General features: G+C 37.6%; 1 long non-coding RNA gene across 1 annotated transcript; it reads right to left on the bottom strand.

Moving 5' to 3' along the window:
• Nucleotides 1–12,569: 12,569 nt before the first annotated feature.
• LOC129038577 (uncharacterized) lies at nt 12,570–22,084 on the bottom strand. The gene is made up of 3 exons (XR_010126733.1): nt 22,016–22,084; nt 19,213–19,348; nt 12,570–13,441 (listed from the first exon to the last, which is right to left on the bottom strand). It is a non-coding gene; the product is annotated as an uncharacterized LOC129038577 (long non-coding RNA).
• Between the last annotated feature and the right edge of the window lie 981 nt (nt 22,085–23,065).

The following is a 23,065-nucleotide window of genomic DNA, read 5'->3' as shown; positions in this document are numbered from 1 at the left end:
TACAGTTCCAAAACCAGCAAGAGAAAAGTTTCTATGTGTAATCACTTTTCTAGTCTCTGCTTGTGTCACATTTCCTATTTTTTCATTGGTCAAACAAGTCACTTTACTAAGCCGAGTCAGTGAGGGAGGTGGCTGAGGGATGGATGGTAGGGACTTAATATAGACCAAGCTAGGTGGGGCGCGGTGGCTCACTCATGTAATCCCAGCACTTCAGGAGGCCGAGGTGGGGGGGTTAACGAGGTCAGGAGTTCCAGACCATCCTGACCAACATGGTGAAACCCCGTCTCTATTAAAAATACAAAAATGAGGCCGGGCACGGTGGCCCACTCCTGTAATCCCAGCACTTTGGGAGGCCGAGGCGGGTGGATCACGAGGTCGGGAGATCAAGACCATCTGGCTAACACTGTGAAACCCCGTCTCTACTAAAAAAAAAAAAAAACAAACAAACAAACAGAAAAAAAAAAACAAAAAATTAGCTGGGCGTGGTGGCGGGCGCCTGTAGTCCCAGCTCCTCGAGAGGCTGAGGCAGCAGAATGGCGTGAACCCGGGAGGCGGAGCTTGCAGTGAGCCCAGATGGTGCTACTGCACTCCAGCCTGGGCAACAGAGCGAGACTCTGTCTCAAAAAACAAACAAACAAAAAATATAGACCAAGCTTGTCCAACCCACAGCCAGTAGGCTGCATGCAGCCCAGGATGGCTTTGAATGCAGCCCAGCACAAATTTGTAAACTTTCTTAAAACGTTATGAGTTTTTTTTGCTAGTTTTGTTTTGTTTTGATTTTTGGTTTTTTAAAAAAGTTATCAGCTATTGTTAGTGTTAGTGTATTTTATGTATGGTCCAAGACAATCTTCTTCCAATGTGGCCCAGGGAAGCCAAAAGATCAGGCATCCCAGTACAGACAGTATGAAAAGGCCTTCTGCTATTATTTCTTCCTGAATTCCTGTGCTTGAAAGTATAAGTGAATGAGTAGGTATGTGGTCAGTGTGTGTGTTTCTATTGGAAAAGGAGGATGAAGCATAATAAAGATTATCTTTTAAGGAATAGTGGGAAGCCAACATTGATCTGGTTACTTACTCTCATCTCTATGCCCCTAAACACTGAGATTTTTAAGTCTGAGAAGCTAAAGCAATACATTTCCACTATGTCATTTCCAAATGACCTAGGAGTTAGTTAGGGACCAATTTGTTTAATAGTTACTAAACTATTTAAGTGGGTCTAAAGAGCACTCTTACATATTAATATTTTTGTGATTATATTTTTAAACTGATGCTTTATAATACTCGTAACTATCTTGTAATACAGGAAGTATCATCTCCATTTCACAAATAAGGAAACTAAAATTATATATGTGTACACATATGTGTGTATGTGTGGTGTGTGTCTGTAACGGCTTCACCTTGCTTTTGAGAGTATTTCTACAGAACTACACAACTGTCTTACTCTGAGTTTGTGAGAAGGTACAGAAACTCTAGTAAACTTACTCTACTAGTTCTAATAAAAAAAATAGATTGTTGTAGAGATAGGAAATAATACTACAGAAAGCAGCTGCGGGAAGTAATCAGGCCTTGTAGACACTGGAGAGCTGTGGGCTAGCTTCTCCTTACTCTTGATCCTTTTCTGCAAGCCTCTTAGTTTCTCCTTCCTCATACCTTCTACTTCTACTTGTGGCTATGACTTGTCATAAAACTGGCTCTGGCCTCTACTCAAAGTTCAGTACCCCAATTTAAGCCATCTGTGTCTTTTAGTTTACATTGTCTGGACAGACAGAACATGATTGGCTCAGCTTGAGTGAAGTTTCCATAGGTGATCCACTCAGATTAATGGAAGGGCAGGGTCACCAAAGCACAAACATGACTGCCCAGTTCTATCCTGTCAGCAGAAGTGGGCAAAGGGCAATTTCATGGCAGGGTATGTGAGTGGAGAGGCAGTGGCAGTCATCTCAAATGCAACCATGAAACAGCTCTGGGAAGATATCTTGCTCGATCCAAGTCCAGTGTAGTAAAATCTTTATTTTAGTTTATTTAGATGCATGTTTGCTTTCAAGAGTACAGGGTGAATTTTAACAGGTAGCCCCAAGATGTTTGGAATTTTATACTTAGTAGTACTACTTTTTATTTGTATGGCATGTTCACAAACTATTTTGTAATTGAAAGAATTGTGATAGTCAATTGATGATTACAACCACATTTTCAACCATATTTACAATATATTGTAACCATACATTGTTCTCTATTTTCCCAACTCTAACACGTACGCAAAAGAAATACACCTTCTCCCACCAAATGCTAGGCTATATACATATTGACATGTTGAAAATATTTGAGATATTATTAAAATATTAAAATTATTTAAATTAATTTTAGTATTATTAAAAGTATTAAATGTATTTAAAAATGTTTATTACTTATTATTAAAGAATGTATTGTTGGCCGGGAGTGGGGGCTCATGCCTGTAATCCCAGCACTTTGGGAGGCCGAGGCGGGCGGATCACCTGAGGTCGGGAGTTCGAGACCAGCCTGGCCAACATGGAGAAACCCCGTCTCTACTAAAAATACAAAATTAGCAGGGTGTGGTGGTGCATGCCTGTAATCCCAGCTACTTGGGAGGCTGAGGCAGGAGAATCCCTTGAATTCGGAGGGCGGAGGTTGTGGTGAGCTGAGATCACGCCATTGCACTCCAGCCTGGGCAACAAGAGCAAAACTCTGTCTCAAAAAAAAAAAAAGAATGTATTGTTAACATTAATTTTATTTCTTCCACTCTTCTTTTTAAACATGGCTACTAGAAAATGTTAAAGATATATGTGGCCTGCATTCAATTTCTATTGGACGGTGCTAGTTTAAGCCATTTTGAGTTGTACTTTCTGCTCCTCGCAATGAAAAAACAATACTAACACATATGCCATGTAAACTGAAATATTTTAAACATTTACTTCATCCAAAATTCCCATAAACTCAATAAATTAAATTTTTATGTCTGTTTTTTTTCCCATTTTACAAATATTGATGCCATAATCTTATAGGTCCTTCTAGTTGTTGTCTTTCTGGACAAGGTCTTGCTATATTGCCCAGTCTGTAGTGCAGTGGCTATTCACAGGCACGCTCATAGTACATTACAGCCTCCGACTCCTGGGCTCAAGGGATACTCCTGTTTCAGCTTCCTAGTACCTGGAACTACAGGCACACACCACCACAGCTGACTCCTGTTAGTTATCTTTATTCAGTCTGATGCTACTATATGTTCAATAACTCTACTGTTACTAGGTTACTAATCCTTCTACTGTTAGTAGGTTAATAATCCTTCTAGCCTCATTTCAGTTATGCTTACCTTTATTTTTCCTTTTGATTTGTATTTGTCCCCTTTCACTAATCACAATGTCTAAACTGCTTCCCTTACTGAATTTACATTTTGTTTAGGTCACATTCGAAGATTACTTCTCATTATTAGGTTTTGGTCCCCTCAGTTTCCCAGAATGGTGTATGCTCCCCCCACCCCACATTGATTCCCTTCCTGAACCACAGGCAAAACTGTTTCCTCTGAAGTTCCTTCTTCTTCTTCTCTTCCTCTTCTCCTCCTGCTCCTCCTTCTCCTCCTCCTTCTTCTCCTTCTCCTCCTCCTTCGTCTTCTTCTCTTGCACATTCTCTCTTTCTCCTATTCTTACCTTTTATTTAGAAACAATTTCAAATCCAAAAAATTTACAAGAATAAGAAGAGTACAAATAACACAATATACCCATTACTCAGATTCACCTATTGTTTACATTTTACTCCATTTGCTTTACATTTGTATAGTATATATCTATTATATATAAATCTTTTTTCTGAACCATCTGAGAGGAAGTTGCATACATAATGTTCTTTTACCCCTAAATATCTCCATGTGTATTCTCTAAGAATAAGGGTGTTCTCTTACATAACTAGAGCATGATTATAAACGTCAGTACATTTGTCATTGATGTAACACCTTTACTTTTTCTTCTAATTTTGTCAGTCTACTCAATCATGTCCTTTATAGCATTTTTATTTCCTCCAGTAAAGGATCTCGTCTAATATGAAGTATTGTATTTAATTGTCATGTCTCTTTAGTCTCTATTCTTGGAGGAACATTTTCATAGTCTTTCTTTGTCTTTTATAGTGTTGACACCTTTAATAGACCATTTCTCATTTGGGGTTTGTCTAATGTTTACTCATTATCAGATTTGGGTTATCCATGCCCGGCTGGAATGTTGCATGAGTGGTGTTGAGTCTTTTTCCAGGCACCATGTCACATTGTGAAACACACAATATCCACCTGTCTCACCAACCACCGTGCCCAGCTAATTAAAAAAAAAATTTGCAGAGATGGATGGGGTCTCACCATGTTGCCTAGGCTGGTCTTGTACTCTTGAGTTTAAGCAATACATCCACCTCATCCTCCCAAAGTGTTGGGATTACAGGTGTGAGACATTGTACCTGGTCTATCTGCAGGTCTTAAAGCATATTCTCACAGATTCCTTCATAGTTGTTAATGGAAAAAGTGGTAACTATACAGCAGAAAAATCAGAGAACACCTGGAATGGATGAGCCACTGCGCCCGGCCTTTTCAATAATTTATATACATTACTATACTTATTTCAGTGCTCAAATTTTCCCAGATTTGACCAGTGGGAGTTCCCCTCAGCCTGGCTTCTGTGTCCTTGTGACATGTCCTCTTCTCTATCTCCATCACCTCCTTCTTCTCCTCCTCCTGCTTCCTTTTAGTGCTGCTTACTTTCTGGCATATTCAAATGTTTCAGGTTCATTTTGTGCCCACTCTGCCCTAGCCCTAGAACCAGCCATTCTTCCTAGAAGCCCTGATTCCTTCTGTGGGGAATGGCATCACAGACCAACATCTGAGCAACAGGTATGCTTGATGTTACTGGAATGTCTTCGCCCATTTTTTGTATTTTTTTTTTTTATAGAGATGGGGTTTCGCCATGTTGCCCAGGCTTGTCTCCAACTCCTGGGCTGAAGCAATCTGCCCTCCTCGGCCTCCCAAACTGCTAGGATTACAGGCATGAGCCACCGCGCTGGGCCAATCTTTATTTCACAGAGAACTTATGTAGAGTTTTTATTTGTTCTAAGTAAAATATATGACTATATATAGTTAGTGTATTCTGTTGTTTAAATGTCTTCAGATACATTGCCTCCTTTCAAAGCAGGATTTTAAAACCCTTTCTAAAAGGATGTTAAAAATTATATTTATATGATATATTTATATAACCATAGAAAACTGGGCTTGATGCCAGGATCTAGTGCTATCCAATGTATACAACATCCTAAGCAATCACCTATTTATTTTACAGTGGTTACTGGCCCTTCTGTGTATATATGACCTGTTCCCTAACTGTGCTGTCTCCAACAGTCCATCCATCTCTGGAGCCAAGCTGTCTATAGGAGTTTCAGCAGCAGGCTCTGCACACATCCCCTTAATCTGTTATTCATTCCCCACGGTTGTATCTTCTCCTTCCTTACATATATCACTTATTCAAGTGAAACTCATTTGACTGTCACAGCAAAACAATGTGCTAACGTATTTAAATTAGTTTTCTCTTTTAGGAGATTCTATTTATGATATTAATTTGTATGGTGAACATTTCTTCCTTGATAGTTCCAAGAAAAACAACAGCCCAGTTAGATTTGAATGATCATAAGTCCTTGAATCAGTGAGGTTCAAAATAATAAACTGTAAAATACCTCACAGTCTGTCCATTCCAGACTGATTAGTTCCAAACTCCCTGCAATCAAGGAAACTTCTCCTGGGAGCATCTGGAAAAAGTTTTGCCTTCCAAGTGAGACATAAAAACGAATAGCTATCCCATAAAATATTAAAATTTACTTAGAAAAAAGTCATTCTCTGGACATCTAATATTTGCTAGGTGAGGCAAGGTTATATCCTAACAAGCGTATTCACTACTAATTATAATGCACTTTCTTGTACTGCTCATTTAATCCAAATGTAAATATTCCAAACATAATTACCTTTGGAAGACTATTGCATGATATTGGGATGGGAACATTCCTAGTGGAATAGCTCCAGTTTTTTCAGTTCTCTATTAATAGTTCCCCACATTTTTTCCCCACATTGCTGATGTTTTTTAAAAACCTATACTGGATGCTTTTTGTGCTCAATTAGTTTAAATTTTTTGTATTTTAATAATAATTTGAAAAATTCAACATCTTCTTCATAGTCACAAATTAATTTTTCTTGTAATGAGCTACTCAAATTATCATGAATTAGGCAAAGCAATTACAGATAGGTATTAATTTTAATAAAAATTAAAATGTGACTGACAATTATAATTCTGTATTTCCTTTTTCCAATAATCTTATTTATGATCTATAAAAATTATAAAAATGTAAATTGCAGGAACTCTTTAAATTTTCTGTTTAAAAGTAAAAAATTTATATTTTTTAAAATCAATTTGTTGAAATCTATATAATACCATTCTACTTGGTCACCTTGTAGTCTACAATTCTGCATATGGTCAGGGAAGAAATATAAACTGACGTTTTATCTTACATGTTTTTTCATGTAGGCAGAAAAGCATGAATGGTTATAAAAGTGTATATATATATTTTGGATTTCCAGAAGTACTTTATTTTTTCTGAAATCACATGTTTGACTTTTTAAAAGTCAAATATGTTCAGAATAGACAAATCAGAACATATATTTTAAGAAGTTTTAAAATTCCCATATTCCATTATCCAAAGACAGTTAATGTTTTTGCATATTTATTATACTTTAATATATGTTTCTTTTTAAAAGATGTTATAATATACTTATTTTCCCTCATTATTATAAATTTTACAAACATTCTTAATATTTTCCAAAATTAAACCACATGCCATAGCATATTTAACCACATTACTACTCAGGATATCTTCACTTTTATAAATAATTCTGTGAGAATTGTGTGCTTGTATATTACAGGTTTTGTTTTTAGGAAGATCCTTAAGAAGGAAAATTCTAAAAGTGGAACTACTGGGTTAAGGGATACAGTGATTTTAAGACTTTTTGATGTATTAATAACAAAAAGCTTAAACCAATTTATACTCCCAAAGAGTATAAGAATACCTGTTTTATTGCACAATTATCAGTATTCAGTATTTTTCTTCTTGAAATATGAAACAATTGGAGAAATAAAAGAGGGATCTGCTTTGATGTTGATAATTTTTTAAAGTTTTCTAATGATGTTAGACTTTCCTACTTTTGCTAACATAGTAAATTCTCTTTGGGTAATTGTTCATAACTTTTGTTAATGTGTTTAGTGGAGACTTTGTATTTTTAATAATCAATTTATGTTATCTTTTTAGACTAATATTTTGTCACATGTAGTGTATCTGTTTTCCTCAGTTTCTTGTCTTTTAGATGTGTTTATATTTTTGTCATAGCAGAAATTGTAATTTTTAAGATTAAATTTGTCAGCCTTTTTTGAGTGTAACATCTTTCACTAGTTTAATTTTAGAATGTTTCCTTCTTGCAGAAATTTGATAAATATTTGCTTTTATTTTATCTTCCTTTTTATATTTTGAATTTTTATACTTCTTAAATTCACTTGCTATGTGTTTGATGAAATAGTATGAGGTACAGATTATAAACAAAGTTACCTAAGCCCACGACATGTCCCAGAATCATTTAGTGAATAATTCTTTCTGTTTTCTTTGATTTGGGAAGTTTGCTTTATCATATATTTTTATTTTTATGTTGTACTATTTAAAAAGATTTCATAGCACTATAATATTTTAATATTTGGATATGGTACATCTTTCTTCATAATTATTAATTTTCATTTTAAAAACATAGTTTGGGCCAGGCGCGGTGGCTCACCCCTGTAATCCCAGCACTTTGGGACGCCAAGGCGGGCAGATCATGAGGTCAGGAGATCGAGACCATCCTGGCCAACATGGTGAAACCCCATCTCTACTAAAAATACAAAAGTTAGCTGGGCATGGTGGTGCACGCCTGTAATCCCAGCTACTCGGAAGGTGAGGCAGGAGAATCGCTTGAACCCAGGAGACGGAGGTTTCAGTGAGCCAAGATCACGCTACTACACTCCAGCCTGGGGACAGAGCGAGACTCCGGCTCAAATCAAAACAAACATAGTTTGTCAGTTTATGCGTCCAAATTTATGCATCCAAGTACAGTTTAAGATTTTTTTTTTCTTTTGTGAGATGGAGTCTTGTTCTGTCACTTAGGCTGGAGTGCAGTACAACCATCTTGGCTTGCTGCAACCTCTACTTCCCGGGTTTAAGCAATTTTCCTGCCTCAGCCTCCTGAGTAGCTGGAATTACAGGTGCCCAACACCACACCCAGCTAATTTTTGAATTTTTAGTAGAGATGGGGTTGTGCTATGTTGGCTAGGCTGGTCTTGAACTTGTGACCTCAGGTGATCCGCCTGCCTCAGCCTCCCAAAGTTCTGGGACTACAGGCGTGAACCATTGCGTGTGGCCTTAAGATCATTTTTAAAAGTTTTAAAAAATGGTTTTTAAAATGCCAATAAGCCTATAAATCAGTTTGGGATGACTTAGCACCTTTAAATTATTCCGTTTTCCTTTCTAGGGATATTGTATAATTTTAGATTTTTTTCTTTATGTAGGTCACAAAATATGACTATTGTGAAGAAAGTATCTTTTATTTTACATTATCTAGCTAGATATTGCCAGATATAAATAAGAATATCTGTAACAACAATATCTGTGCATATAATAATGTTGCCAAGTATATAATGATAATATAATAATATCCACATTCATTGGCCATGGGATTTATTAAGAAATTATCTAGTTTAATTTTCAAAACAAACTGAGGAAGTAATCATTATATTTTCCATTTTACAAACAGGGGAACTAAAACCTAGGGACTTTAAGTAACTCGTACCAATTTTCAACTTCTAAGTGACAGACCCAGGTCTCCGACCCCTGACTTCAAAGTCTGTGCTCTTAAAGTCTGATCAAAAATGCAGTTTGGTATTGTACTCTTAACAATACCAAACTGCAATATGAAAGCTATTGAATTTTATATTTTTACTTATATTCCAATTGACTGGATTTTAGGATTTAGAGGAAAGTACATTTGAATTACAAATTTCAAATCAGCATTCTTTACTGCCTATTGCAGACTCCTCAATAAATCCTCTATTGAATTTCAAAGAATACTCCAGCAACAAGAACCCTCAAATGACTGTTAGTAGATTTGTCAAGAGAAGCTTAGAAAGGCTTATTAATATTTTTTCATACATTATGTCCCTTAGCAAAAACTTTGTGATTTGGAAATTATATCACCCCTACCCCCTGGAATTTCTTATATAAAAATAACTTCTAGAAATTCCTACTTAATTTTTTAAATGCATTAGATAACCATCATAATGATATGGTATGAATACACCTGCTGTGGTCACAACAGGAAAAATAAGAGGGAAAGACAAGCCACTGCTCTTCAAAGGCCACTGAGAATTATACTTTGAGCTGAAATTTCTCAACAACATGGCTTGACCGACTACGTAATTTTGAAAAGTGATCATTAAGAAATAGATGGTGACATATATGATAGCTTATGAATAATACTACAGTATTTCTTCAGGATGAAGAGTCCTTAAAAAATGGGGTCAGACCATATAATTTTCTTTCTCTTTTTTTTTTTTTGAGACAGAGTCTCGCTCTGTCACCCAGGCTGGAGTGCAGTGGCACAATCTCGGCTCACTGCAACCTCTGCCTCCCAGGTTCAAGCGATTCTCCTGCCTCAGTCTCCAGAGTAGCTGGGATTACAGGCACGTGCCACCACGCTAATTTTTTGTATTTTTTGTAGAGACGGGGTTTCACCATGTTGGCTAGGCTGGTTTTGAACTCCTGACCTCAAGTGATCCACCTGCCTTAGCCTCCCCAAGTGCTAGGATTACAGGCATGAGCCACCACACCCGGCCCAGGCCATATAATTTTCTCATAAAACTGTACTTCATAGAAAGGAGGAGAATGGCTCCGTCTCACAAAATTAAGTTGCCTCTCTTTGGTGTTCTGATGGTGTCTGTTCATTGGGGCTGCAAGAATCACCCTTCTTGTTTTTCTGCATCATTTACTTGTTCATGTAAGTGGTAAAAAACAAAGAAACAAACTGAAACCAAAACGTACACTAAAGTTTTGTGTTTCTTCACCGGAGCCACAAGTAGGGATTATTTTTATTGAGATGATGAACTCTTTCTTCTACACCCAGTTATCTGGACATGTGTGTATCTTGCCTAAAGCTGAGCTTTTGTGATTTTGAAGAGGTTCATTGGAATCCAGTGTTTCCAAATTATTTCCATATTAATTCTTACTTCTTTTTGTTTTAATCTCTGTGGTGGTCAGATTTTTATCTGGTTGTGATAAATAAGAGAGGAAAAAAGGATCTGAAGCTCTCATTATACAGATATATCTACCTAAGCAGAGGATTACATTAGGGAAAAATCCAGGAGTGGCTTAGTAAACTCCATGGCTGGTCAAACTTTCCATTCCAGCAGACAGTCAGAATTTATTCCTTTCTGATATGGGTTCCAGTTTCCTTCCTTCAGTTCCAGCTTCTACCTTTTTCCTGTTACCAGTAGCTGCAAAAGTCCAGCCTTTCCTCTTGGCTTCTTTAATTCTCCTCCTTTCATCTAAATATTGCTTCAAATTATTTATTTATATTTATGAAACTTAACAGCAAACCCACGGTCATGACATTTTGTTAACAACTATTTTTTTCTTACTATGGAAGTAATTGAGATAGAGAACTTGGAAAATGCAGAACTGTAGAAAAACAAGAAACATTTTTTTGGTCCATAATTCTTAGTAATCAAAAAAATCACTATTAAGATTTTAGCGTATTTCCTCATGTTCTTCTCTTACTAGGCATTTAAAAATTTGTTTTCAATCAAAGAAATATTAAAACAAAAAATTGAAATGACACAAATGTGTCTGTGTAAAACTCTCCTTACCCCCACAGATAATCATTTTTGTCAGTAGCCCACTGAATGTTTTTAAAGAGTTCTGATTTGTTTGTTTGTGGTGGTTACTCTTTAATATATTTCAATTTTATTTTTTAACTTACTAATTTTAGACAGTATCTATTAACTCACTGTTATAAAAGATGAGGAGATTAGGATACTTATAGGTATTCCCCAGCTTCCTCCTCCCTGATTTTTGTTATTTTAAAAAGAGTTGTTAGGCTTGCTTGGAGCATCTGTTTAACTCTACTACACACCTCGGCTATATGGTATAGCCTATTGCTCCTAGGCTACCAACTTGTACAGCATGTTACTATACTGAATACTGTAGGCAATTGTAACACAGTGGTAAGCATTTGTGTATCTAAACATATCTAAACATAGAACATATAGAGTAAAAATATGGTATAAAAGATAAAAAATGGTACACCTCCATTATAATCTTATGGGACCACTGGTGAGTATGTGGTCCACTGACCAAAACATCATTATATGTTTACATTGATGATAGCCTCATCTTGAACTGGCCTTTGCAAATGTTGCCTCTGAACTTGGAATTTCTCTGGGCCTCTTTTGAAAAAGATTCCTCTTACCTATGAAATTTTGGGCTGTAGTTTTTATTTCTTGGTTTGCTCCCTTAGTCTGATTTTATTTAGTTTGTATTTTCCAGAATTTCCTTGAACTTTTGGTGAACTGCTGTCTTCATTCCAAGCCCCTCATCCTTAATGTGTGTTTTTAATCTTTACAAATGCTTTTTATTTCATGGCATTTCTGTTATTTCACGGAGACTTTGGGAAACAGAAGATTAGAAACTGTTCAGTTTACCATTGGTGACACTACGAATAATTTCCTCTATATGGCCATTGCTTGGTTTCAGCCATTTTGTTATGAGCTTGATATCTTATTCATTGGATTAATTAATTTATATCTTAAGAACAAAGTCATAGGATCATATTGATATTGGCTCTGATGCCAGGGACCTGAAACCCCCTCATCCCCTTCATCTCTGTCTTCTATAGGCCCTGCCTTTTGTCACTGTTCCTCCTATTAGATCCAGACTTGCTCTAACCATCTACTTATGTGGTTTCCATAAACTACTGTGCAAAAGCTGATGATGAGGAGTAATTATGTCCCACTCCTAGTTTATACTACCTTCACTGATTTATATTTAAAAGGTATTTATTTAGTGCCTATCCAGCGTTGGGCCCTGTTCTAGGTGCTAGACATATGGTAGAGAATGAAAAAGAAAAGAATTCCCGTCCTTGTGGTACCTACATTCTAGAAGGCAAGGACATGTTATTTCCTGTAGCACTACAGCCCTCAGCTCTGAACAAACTGGCAAACACTAGAAGGATAAAACAGGTAGTGCTGCCAGCATAGTAAACACACATAATCAAAACTCCTGCTGGCTGAACAATACCTCAAACTGTTTTCTACTGAAAAACAAAGTAGTCAGAATTTCTTTGTTCAAAGATCAGTCAATGTTTAATAATGAAAATAATAATCACATTTAAGGGAACAAATACTTTAAATCTTAAAATTTAAAAATAACACCAGTGTGCTACAGTATAATAAAGATTAAAAAATTTGGCATATATATATAATGGAAATATAAACCTACTATAAATAATACTTACGAAGTTTTTTTTAAGATGATAAAATTGTTGTGTAATTAGTAAGTGAAAACTCATGACACAAAATTACGTATGGCTGGGAGTGGTGGCTCAGGCCTATAATCCCAGCACTTTGGGAGGCTAAGGCAGGAGGATAGCTTGAGCTCAAGAGTTTGAGGCCAGCCTAGGCAACATAGTGACACCTCATCTCTACAAAAAATTAAAACAAAAAATTAGCCAGGTGTGGTGGTGCACACCTGGTCCCAGCTACTTGAGACACTGGGGTGGGAGGACTGCTTGAGCCTAGGAAGTTAAGACTGCAGTGAGCTGTGATTGTGCCCCTGCACTCCAGCCTGGGCAACAGGGTGAGACTCTGTCTCAAAAAATAATCATTATGTATATAGTTGGACTCTATATGTTAATCGAGTAGTCTCAGCTTAGTAGGGTATTAACAAAAATTACATTTTTTTTTTCTAATCACTGCTTTCAACTATGCATAGGGGAACTCCAGTGTCTCATCATTGAAACATTTTGGACACATTCTATAATATTCTGATTACTTTCAGTTTTTGAAGTATAGTCCAGTTTAAAACTTCAATCTCATTTCTGAATTGTAGAAGCCAGAACGGACTGATGTTGGGGAGCAGTCTCTGGCGGAGGGAGAGGGAATGGATCCAGCTTCTTACGCGAATGGCCCTTGGGTCAGATGTAGGGAGGCAACAACGGGCCTCACTCCGGTTCAGCATGTTCAGGTCAGATGCCAGCGCATCGAGGCTTGAGGTGGTCTCCAGACAGGTCAAGTGTGGTGGGTGCCCTTGGGCAATGCTCAGCTTTACCCAGCACCCCGCTGTCACTGTGAGAAAAGAAAGCCTTCCCTCAGGTCTACCAGTAGTGTACCTCCCAGCTTCATCTCTGGGTTGTGCTCTTTACTACCCAGCAGCTTCCTGGGGTGGATCATGCTCTTCTGCTTCTCCTCTAACTCATGGAACCACAAAACCTCAGTGGTCCTTGCCATGTCCTTTAAGGTCATAGAGAACCAGACTGTGGGCAGTCTGGTTCTTATCCTCTTCTCAGGCATACTATGTCTTTAATCCTTAGTGAGAGTGGTTTTCCTACTCCCATCTTCAGAAATTTCTAGACTAGAAACAGAGAATAGTCTCTATGGATGCCTCATGAACAATGGGAAACTCTCCCAACAACTGTCTCAAATGCTTTTTTCCAATGGCAACACAAAGTTACAAGTTTCAACTTAGGCCGGGCCCAGTGGCTCATGCCTGTGGTCCCAGCACTTTGGGAGGCTGAGGCAGGCAGATCATAAGGTCAGGAGTTCGAGACCAGCCTGGCCAACATGGTGAAACCCCATCTCTACTAAAAATACAAAAAATTAGCCGGGCATGGTGGCATGCATCTGTAATCCCAGCTACTTGGGAGGCTGAGGCAGTGAACCCAGGTGGAGGTTGCAGTCAGCTGAGATCATTGCACTCCAGCCTGGCGACAGAGCAAGACTTCATCTCGAGAAAAAAAAAAAAAGAGTTGCTACTTAGCAGGCCTCAGGAAGGGAGATGCCAATCTCCTCTTCTTCAAAGCACCCTATGAATTTCTATGAATTATTTTCTTGGACTTCCTACTCTCAGCCCCATCCACTCTCTCCTTGGGAGAACAAAAACCCTCTCCAAGAAGCCAAAAATGGTTTCTTCCCTTCTTTCCATATACAGACCTCTCTTATGGTGAAGTAAAAGTGAAGAGAGGAGTTTCCTAGGGTGATGATTGCTGGCAGTAAGGTTGGTTATGCACTTTTTAATAAGCCCTGGTGGGAGGTTTTGACTCCTAATTATTTATGGTTCTTTAAGAATGTTCTCAGCTTTGGGCAGTAGCCACAATTCTGAGGCAGCAGGAAAAACCCCACTAAGCAGGAAGTGGGAGAAACAAGACTGAAGACACTTTCAAGCTTAATCATTTTTACCCCCATATTTGTATTATCTGGAAAAAAAAGTTTTTAATTCATCCAAATATTATGATTTTCCTAAATATCTTGGGTAACATCATAGTGTCATAATGTTAGGGTCTACCTGGCTTCTAGTCCCAATAATTAATTTTGGTGTTAGGGATTAGAGCAAGGCACGTGAAATTGCTACCCTGTTCTTCCTTCTCTGTTGCCTGATCCAGATACCATGATTTCAACTCCACTTGTTTCACTTGTACTATTGATTACGCATTTTTTTTTTTAATGAAAGGAAATTTTACATCCCTGGAAAGTCAGTGTTATTTATAAATAGAAGTTTATATGAAAATTGAGAAAATTGAAACATTTTAACTAGAAGCTATTGCTTACCAAGGTTGTACGCAAAAAGTCTGCCCTTTGTTGTTGTTGTTGTTAAAAAAAAAACAATGACAGCACATTAGCATGGTGCTAAGACTACCATCAGGCTTAGGTTTTCTCTTTCCTGAATGCAGAAAGATTTGAAGTCAATGTTATTTAATAATTTCAAGTACCACTAGTATTAAGTGGCCAGCGTTTTGGATGACACAACTTTGTCAGTGTTTTACAGTTTTCATTGTTTTCCCTAGTATTATGCAGGTCTTCCATGCTTTACTTAGCCTAACAGTTACTTATGGACATGTAGTGAGAGGGAACTGTAAACGACATCTTTTAGTTTCTTTTCTGTTGGAATCTTATTTCTGAAATGATTTTCCTATAATTATGAAGACAATATTTTCAGGTGCTAAGATCAAAGATTATTTGAATTTACGAAGGCATAATAATGGTTAAAGAAAAAGAAAAGAAAGGGTAAAAACATAAATATGTTAATTCCTCTTTAATAATTCAAGATTTCAGTGATCTGAAAGTATTGGGAAAAGTCACCTGAGTAAAAAAGCATGCATCATTTGACTGGATTAAAGTTCAAATCACTGAAAAGCAGCTTATTTTTCATCCGTCACCATGGATACAAAAGGACAGTTGAAGTACGGGCATCTGACATCACAAGCATGCCCAAACAGGCCTGCAGGGGAGCTGCACCAGCGCCACAAAGGACGAAAAGAAAAGCGGCCAGAGAAGGGGAGGAACTCGCAAAGGGAAACAGGTCATTGTTAAGATGATGAGTCAGAAGTTCAGTTGGGAAGATTAAGTACAGGGAGACATGAGGCCAGCTGAGAAGCTTGACGACTTCAGCATTTGTTTACATTGACCTTTCAATACCCTTCCTAGCCAGAAATAGAACTAGAGGGAGACCAAGACACTGCATCGGATCAGTTGCTACTCAAGCAGTAGTTTCTGTAGCTTCTTCTATTTTCTCCTTATTTTATGCTTGGGCCTTAATTTTAAATAATTAAAAACATTTAAAAGTTCAAACATTTAAAAATAATATTTTAGACATTTACTTGCCTGGCTCATCTAATGTTAAAAATCATCCCTAAAGTAGCTGAATACTCCAAATAACAGCTTAAAGAATCAAAGGAACCAGTATCTGCTGCACAACAGGAAATGGTAAATATTGAGAAAAATTGCTATTTTAGGTGTTGTTACTCATGAAGAGACACAATTTCTATTTTGGTTTATTTTTGATTTTTACTAACTGAAATTTTTGTTTCTTATCAAAATGCAGCACATCTATTCTCAGGTTGCTAGGTAGTACATAAAGATCCAGACAGGAAGGCTGGATTTGGAGGTGTGCTGGTAAAGGTTTAACCAGTGGCTCTGGGGAAGCTATGATTTGTAGCATTTGCTGGTTTCTGTGGTGTAAATATTTTCACCATGGTTGATTTTGAGCTACTAGGGTGACATCAATTGGCTTGCAAAATTTCTGAAAATGTAACAATTGGCTTTTGCAAGCTGGTACCAGCTGGCTCCAGCACAGCAGTGATTAGGCTCTATTCCAGCTCTGACACCAGCTTGGGGTGGGATTTTTTAAGCACCTCACTGGGACTCAGTTTCCTTATCTGATGAAGGGTTGGAGCTGAGCTTACCTTTGGTTGTTAAAACTCCATTGGCTTGCTCTAGATGTAAGCCTGTCCAACCTGCTTGATTTTATCGTTGTTGTTGTTCTGTTTTGTTTTAGGCTTTTAGCAGCCTGAAAAACCATGGTTTTTAGTTTCTGTCTCTAGTGTTAGACAGAAAAGAGGGATGAGGAAGGGGCTTTATTGGCCCAACCAGAAACAGGAACTGAGAACCCATGACTGTATTCTATCCCTTGGACACCCTTGCAGGGTGGTTTGAAAGAGGATTCTTGGGGGCCACTTATGGAAGAGGGTATTTGAGAGATGCTGAGTTGTTAGGGTTCTAATTCCTCATAACCACTTCAACTTTGCAGGGGAATTCTGATTTTAGCTAGCATATCTTGTTTTATATTTCTTTAAAAGGTACTGTTTGAAAAGAAGAGTGTCTTAGTAAGGAAAAAATAACATCAGAAGACAACTTGAATAATTGATCTTAAAGGCCCTCTTATATTTATAAATAACTGATGATTCTATGAAACTAAAAATGTGAACCAAACACCAATACACTCATGTCTGTAGAGTACTCAAAGTGTTTGTTGGAGGCTCCTCTCCTTCAACAGAGAGACAGTTCCTACGTTTTAAATATGCTTCTGTTTTTAATATGGGGTTTCCATATAAGATTTTACTTGAGAAAGGGTTCTGCTGCACGAAGTGGGTGGGGGATTAAAGACAACTGATTGATGCCATTTAACAAATCCAGAAACCAAGCTTTAAAAAAGAATGCCTTATCCTGTATTTCACAACTAGTAAGAGGCAGAGCCATGTATGGAATTAAGGTCTCTGGGTTTCCAGACCAGCAATATTTTCCTTTTTGGAAGCTGGCTACCTGGGACCATTACTTTCTGTTATATACCTCTGGGTAAATAATCTAATCCTGTGTTGTCCAATAGGTTGGCTACAACCTGCATGTGACGACTGAGTACCTGAAATGTAGCTGGCCTGAAATGAAATGTGTTGTAACTGCAAAATATATACTAGGTGTCAAAATCTTAGTACAAAAAAAGGTGAAATATCTCATCGATAACTTTAAAATATTGATTGCAAGTTGAAATAATTTGGATATTAAATATTAAATAAAACTAATTTTACTTTTTAAAAACTTATTTTAATGTGACTACTAGAAAATCTAAAATTAAGTGGGTGGTTCACATTCTATTTCTATTAGACAAATCTGATTTATCCTCAGGGTCAGTTTCCTCATCTATATTTCTATTTCTCAGGGTTGTTTAAGATCATGAGGTCATCTTCATGAAAGTACTCTGTAGAGTGCCAGGCAAATATAAGACCATACTTCAACACATTTTAATTCTTGTGTGGTCACCAACTGTTAGTTGTTCTCTGTAAGATGGTAAAAGTTTTGTGGAAGATTTTTTTCTTTTGCTGTTGTTTATGTGGGTTTTTTGGGGGTGGGAGAGGGAGGAGCTAAAGTAATAGTGTAGGTTGCAAACAAAATAACAAGCACATTCATTCAGTCTCCTGATTTATATTCAGTGAGGAAAAGACACATTAGACTAGAGCCAATTGTTGCCTCACAGGAACAGAGACATTGAGAAGGAACTTCTCCCTAACTCCCACCTTCCAACCTCTCCCTAAGTGCCCCATTTTGGCAGAACCTACCGATAAGCCAACTAGCAAGGGTGTCTGGGAAATGCAGTTTGTTGAGTCCTAGCTCCTGAACCTTAAAGTAGAATATAGAGGCCAGGTGTGGTGGCTCACGCCTGTAATCCCAGCACTTTGGGAGGCCAAGGCGGGTGGATCACCTGAGGTCAAGAGTTTGAGACCAGCCTGATCAACATGGTGAAACCCTGTCTCTACTAATAATACAAAATTAGCTGGGTGTGGTGGTGCATGCCTGTAATCCCAGCTGTCTAGGAGGCTGAGGCAGAATTGGTTGAACCCAGGAGGCAGAGGTTGCATTGCAGTGAGCTGAGATCATGCCATTGCACTCCAGCCTGGGCAACAAGAGCGAAACCCTGTCTCAAAAAAATAAAAATTAAAATTAAAAATTAAAAAAGTAGGATATAGAAAAGGCAGGCTAGGATCTGAGAAACAAAACGCATATAACTGGCACAATTCCAGTTCAACTTTGGCACTGGTGTAAGTGGTGGTACTCAGTGACTCCACGATGGCCACCAGCAGGTTGCTGGGTCCTGGAGAGAAGAGGGATAGACTGTTGCCTGGCAGAGCAGTGGTCCTGGTATCTTGCCTACTAGGATGGCCAGTAGAGGTAGGTATGTTTGGAAGTATGAGACACTCTCTAGGAAGTCCCAGAAATTATTGGTGGGGAAGTCTTTGGAGGGGAGGGGTACTATACAGCAGAGGCAGTCAAAAAGTAACAAAATTTGGTTATCTCATCTGTATTTACAGACTGGGGAACTTGTAATTACAAGAGTTTTTCTTAAATAAAATGTGAAAACAAGCCCACCAGACTGATCTATGAACCTATTTGAATAAAATTATTATCATCACTTTTGGGGACATCTATTAGCTTTGTCCAGTATTTCTTCTTCTAGTAACAGCATTCCAGTTTTCCTTTGGAGAATCACCTCACTATTCTGAGCGAACATGAAAGATAAGGTGACTTTATCATATTCTTTCCCAAAGCAAACACTTGGCCACAGTACTTACTAATAGTTCATATTCAAGTGTGGGCAGTCAGAGTTAATACCAAGATTTCTGCTGGACCAATCAGGAAAGAGACAGTCTTTTTCCACTGGGGTTGCGAGGTAAATAGAATGTAAATCTGGAGCATTGGTGGCCATACCTGGAAGGGAAAGCCTGCCTTAAATAAGACCAACACGTAGAAAAGTACATCCAAGAGACAAACAGAAGAAAAAATTTTAATGACACTGAGCACTTGGATCCAACCATATGTGGAGCTAGGTCTACTAGATTTTTCTGTTATACAAGCCAATGCATTCTTTTTTTTTAAGCCATTAAGAAATTGAGGTAAAATTTACATACAGTGAAAAACACATATCTTTTATATATTTTAATGAATTTTGATAAATGAAACTTCTTTTTTTTGAGACTGAGTCTCACTCTGCCGCCCAGGCTGCAGTGCAGTGGTGTGATCTCAGCTCACTGCAACCTTTGCCTCTCAGGTTCAAGCGATTCTCCTGCCTCAGCCTCACGTGTAGCTGGGACTGCAGGCACACACCACCAGGTCTGGCTAATTTTGTATTTTTAGTAGAGATGGGGGTCTCACCATGTTGGCCAGACTGGTCTCAAAACTCCTCACCTCAAGTGATCTGCCCGCTTCGGCCTACCAAAGTGCTGGGATTACAAGCGTGAGCCACCATTCCCGGCCGGAAACTCTCTTTAACTACCACGTCAGTCAAAACAGCATATTCACATCACTCCAAAAATAACTTTCAGTCCCTTCCACTTGATCCTACCTCCATCTCCACAGTCAACAACTGTTCTAATTTTTTCCAGTTTAGATGAATTTTGCCTGTTTTTGAATCACTTGTTAATGGAAGTATACAGAATATATTCTTTTGTGTCTGACTTCTTTTGCTCAATATTGTCTTTAAAATTCATCCGTGTTAATCAGTAGTTCATTCTATTGATGACCAGCATTACGTTGTAAGTATATACACATTTTTACAAACATCTCGACAGTTTTCTTTCTCCATTAACAAAAAAAAAAACTCGTACATTTCATCAAGTGATCAGAAACTTTATCCTTTAAACAGAGCAATAATCAAAGGCTACTAGCTTTTTGTACTGCAAAAGCAAGTATTAATAACAATCAGATTAGACTACATTTGTTTTCATCAGAGCAGCCCACTTTCTAGGTCTGAAATTATACTGTTTATTTGTTATTTATTTTTATTGAGACGGAATCTTGCTTGTTGCCCAGGCTGGAGTGCAGTGGCATGATCTCGGCTCACTGCAACCTCCGCCTCCCGGGTTCACGCCATTCTCCTGCCTCAGCCTCCCGAGTAGCTGGGACTACAGGCGCCCGCCACCACGCCCAGCTAATTGTTTTGTATTTTTAGTAGAGACGGGGTTTTACCGTGTTAGCCAGGATGGTCTTGATCTCCTGACCTCGTGATCCGCCCGCCTCAGCCTCCCAAAGTGCTGGGATTACAGGCATGAGCCACAGCACCTAGCCAATTATACTGTTGTTTACACCCAACTCAACCAATCCATTCGATTTCTCTTAAACATGCAGCATATTAGATACTGTTTCAAATTTAGTGTTATATGCTAAAACCAACTATTTACCTAGAATCTATTAATAAATTTAAAATTTCCAAGCAACATGAGATCAAGAAGTTAGATTAAAAATTTTTGAATTTTTGTTATGTATCACATTTCTGTAAATTATATAAAATTGTGACACTGCTTTTCTTTTTTTGTAGAATGGTATGAAACAGACGACTGAACTTTAGCTAAGGATAATTATACTTACGTGCTTTCCAAGACACTATACATAGTATGTCCCCCTTTACAAATTACGGTCATTGTAATTTCTCTGTCTACAGTTACAGAGTCTATTTATCTACCTATTACTTTTTTGAAACTTCTAACAAACCATTCAAACTCGACACTAGTTTCCCCAAAGGAAAATGAGAATAATCCTACTAGTAAGCATTTGTAGGAATATTTTAATTACATTATATCATCTATATCATTGCCATACAGCAATAAAGAAGCCAATCAAAGTCCTACAGAAAATGAACACTCAGTTAGCAATGTAGCAAATCTGGAGATATTGCAGTATCAATGGAAGAAGCCCAGGATATTAAAAATAAAACTCCAAAGTGCTTAATGACCATTGCAGAATTTGTTTCATAAATAAAATCTTTAAAAACAAGAAAAGAGTCTGATTTCTGTTAACTATAATTTCAAGTGGCAGAAATATAAATGTGGTTTTGTTAACTTTGTTTCCTTTATTTCTGAAAAGCAGAATCCTGTGTGGTACTGAACTAAAATGTCAAACGGTATCTTAGAAAATTCTAGCCCTATCAAAAATAATATATAAAACCATGTAATGTCATAAAACTTTTAAAACTGTTTTCTCATATTTTGGGGTAACCTTTTAAAATGGTAATTCAATAAACTAGTTTTTACTTCTGTAAATTTATACATTTTTTGGTCTTTTTTCAAGGTCAAACTGATACTGTTATTTTGAATATGAGGGGGTGAATAAAATTGCACATTGTAAGAATCCTGAGACTATGTTACACACAACTAGACAATTTTTTGGATTCTCCCAGCGTTTTAAATATTTTCTTGCTTACCAACAACTTCTTAACGTGTAGGTGAAACACAATGAAGGCACTAAATCCGAAACCACGAAATTTGGAAGCAGACCTAGGCTTGTACTCTGGCATTACTACTTACTACTTTCGTATCTTGTGGTAGATACTTTAACTTCTCTAAATCTGCTTTCTCAAGTATCAACAATGAATAACAATACCTGTTTGCAGTCATGAATGAAGATGGAATGAGATTACACTGCCTGGAGCATTCTGAGTGCTGAATAAATGGTGGTTTCATTCTCAGCTGTCCTTCAGCAATCCTGATTTGACGCTCCCGTGACAGACATTTTTCCACGTAAATACGGCATGTTTTCTGATTCTTCCTAGCAACTTCCTTTATAAGTAATCCACCCATACATTTACATGTTAATTCTAACAGAGTCCATAATAACCAGTGAGCTATTTTAACAGTGTCAGCAGAGATAAAGAATTGATGAAAAGTAATTCCGTGCAATTTAGGGATTACTCATCTTATTTTCACTAACAGATGACTGCCATCTTGTACAGATACATTTCGCATACAGAAAATTACATTTAATCACAATATTGTTTGGGTAGGTTAATCTGTAACTTTAAGTAAAATGTATTGACAGGATAAAATGAAAGCTTTGAAACAGTGCAAAGGTGGAAAAACGAGGTTAAGCGAGAAGTAGGAATTACCAATCTTCATGGTTAGAAGATTCATTAGACGCATTTGCCTTCAAATATTAGATTCTCTACAGAATGGTGGTAAAGGCCAGTGAGAAATTAACAATAGTGAGAACACTAGAGTAGTGTTAAACCACCTTGATAATCAGATGCCTCGGAGCAGTTTAAAGCCCTCACAAAAGAGGATTTTTTTACCTTCCCTGTCTCCCGCAATTAATGCCATTTCTAAGAGAAAATATGTCACACATCAGCTCTCAATAGGCTGACATGCTCCTCAAAACGTTCCTTAAAAAACAAAAACAACAACAACAAAAAACTTGTGTGCAAATACCTCAGATGCCATTCCACCCCAAACCCGTTCCAAAACCTAAAAATCACTTTCAAGCCAAAGTCACGGCTCGTTGGTGATTCACGGCCAGGATCTCGAGGCAGGAAAAATAGTGCACTCACCCCGTATCCTCCTGAATCAGCCATTTCGGTAAGAAGACCCAGAAGCACTAGCAGTTTGTTTGTAATTTGTTTAAAATTTAAAAGCAAGTTATTTCCCAAAAGAAATCTAA

The sequence above is a fragment of the Pongo pygmaeus genome, chromosome 5 (assembly GCF_028885625.2).
Source record: "Pongo pygmaeus isolate AG05252 chromosome 5, NHGRI_mPonPyg2-v2.0_pri, whole genome shotgun sequence".
NCBI lineage: Eukaryota > Metazoa > Chordata > Mammalia > Primates > Hominidae > Pongo > Pongo pygmaeus.
This window is presented reverse-complemented; position numbering and strand designations above follow the sequence as displayed.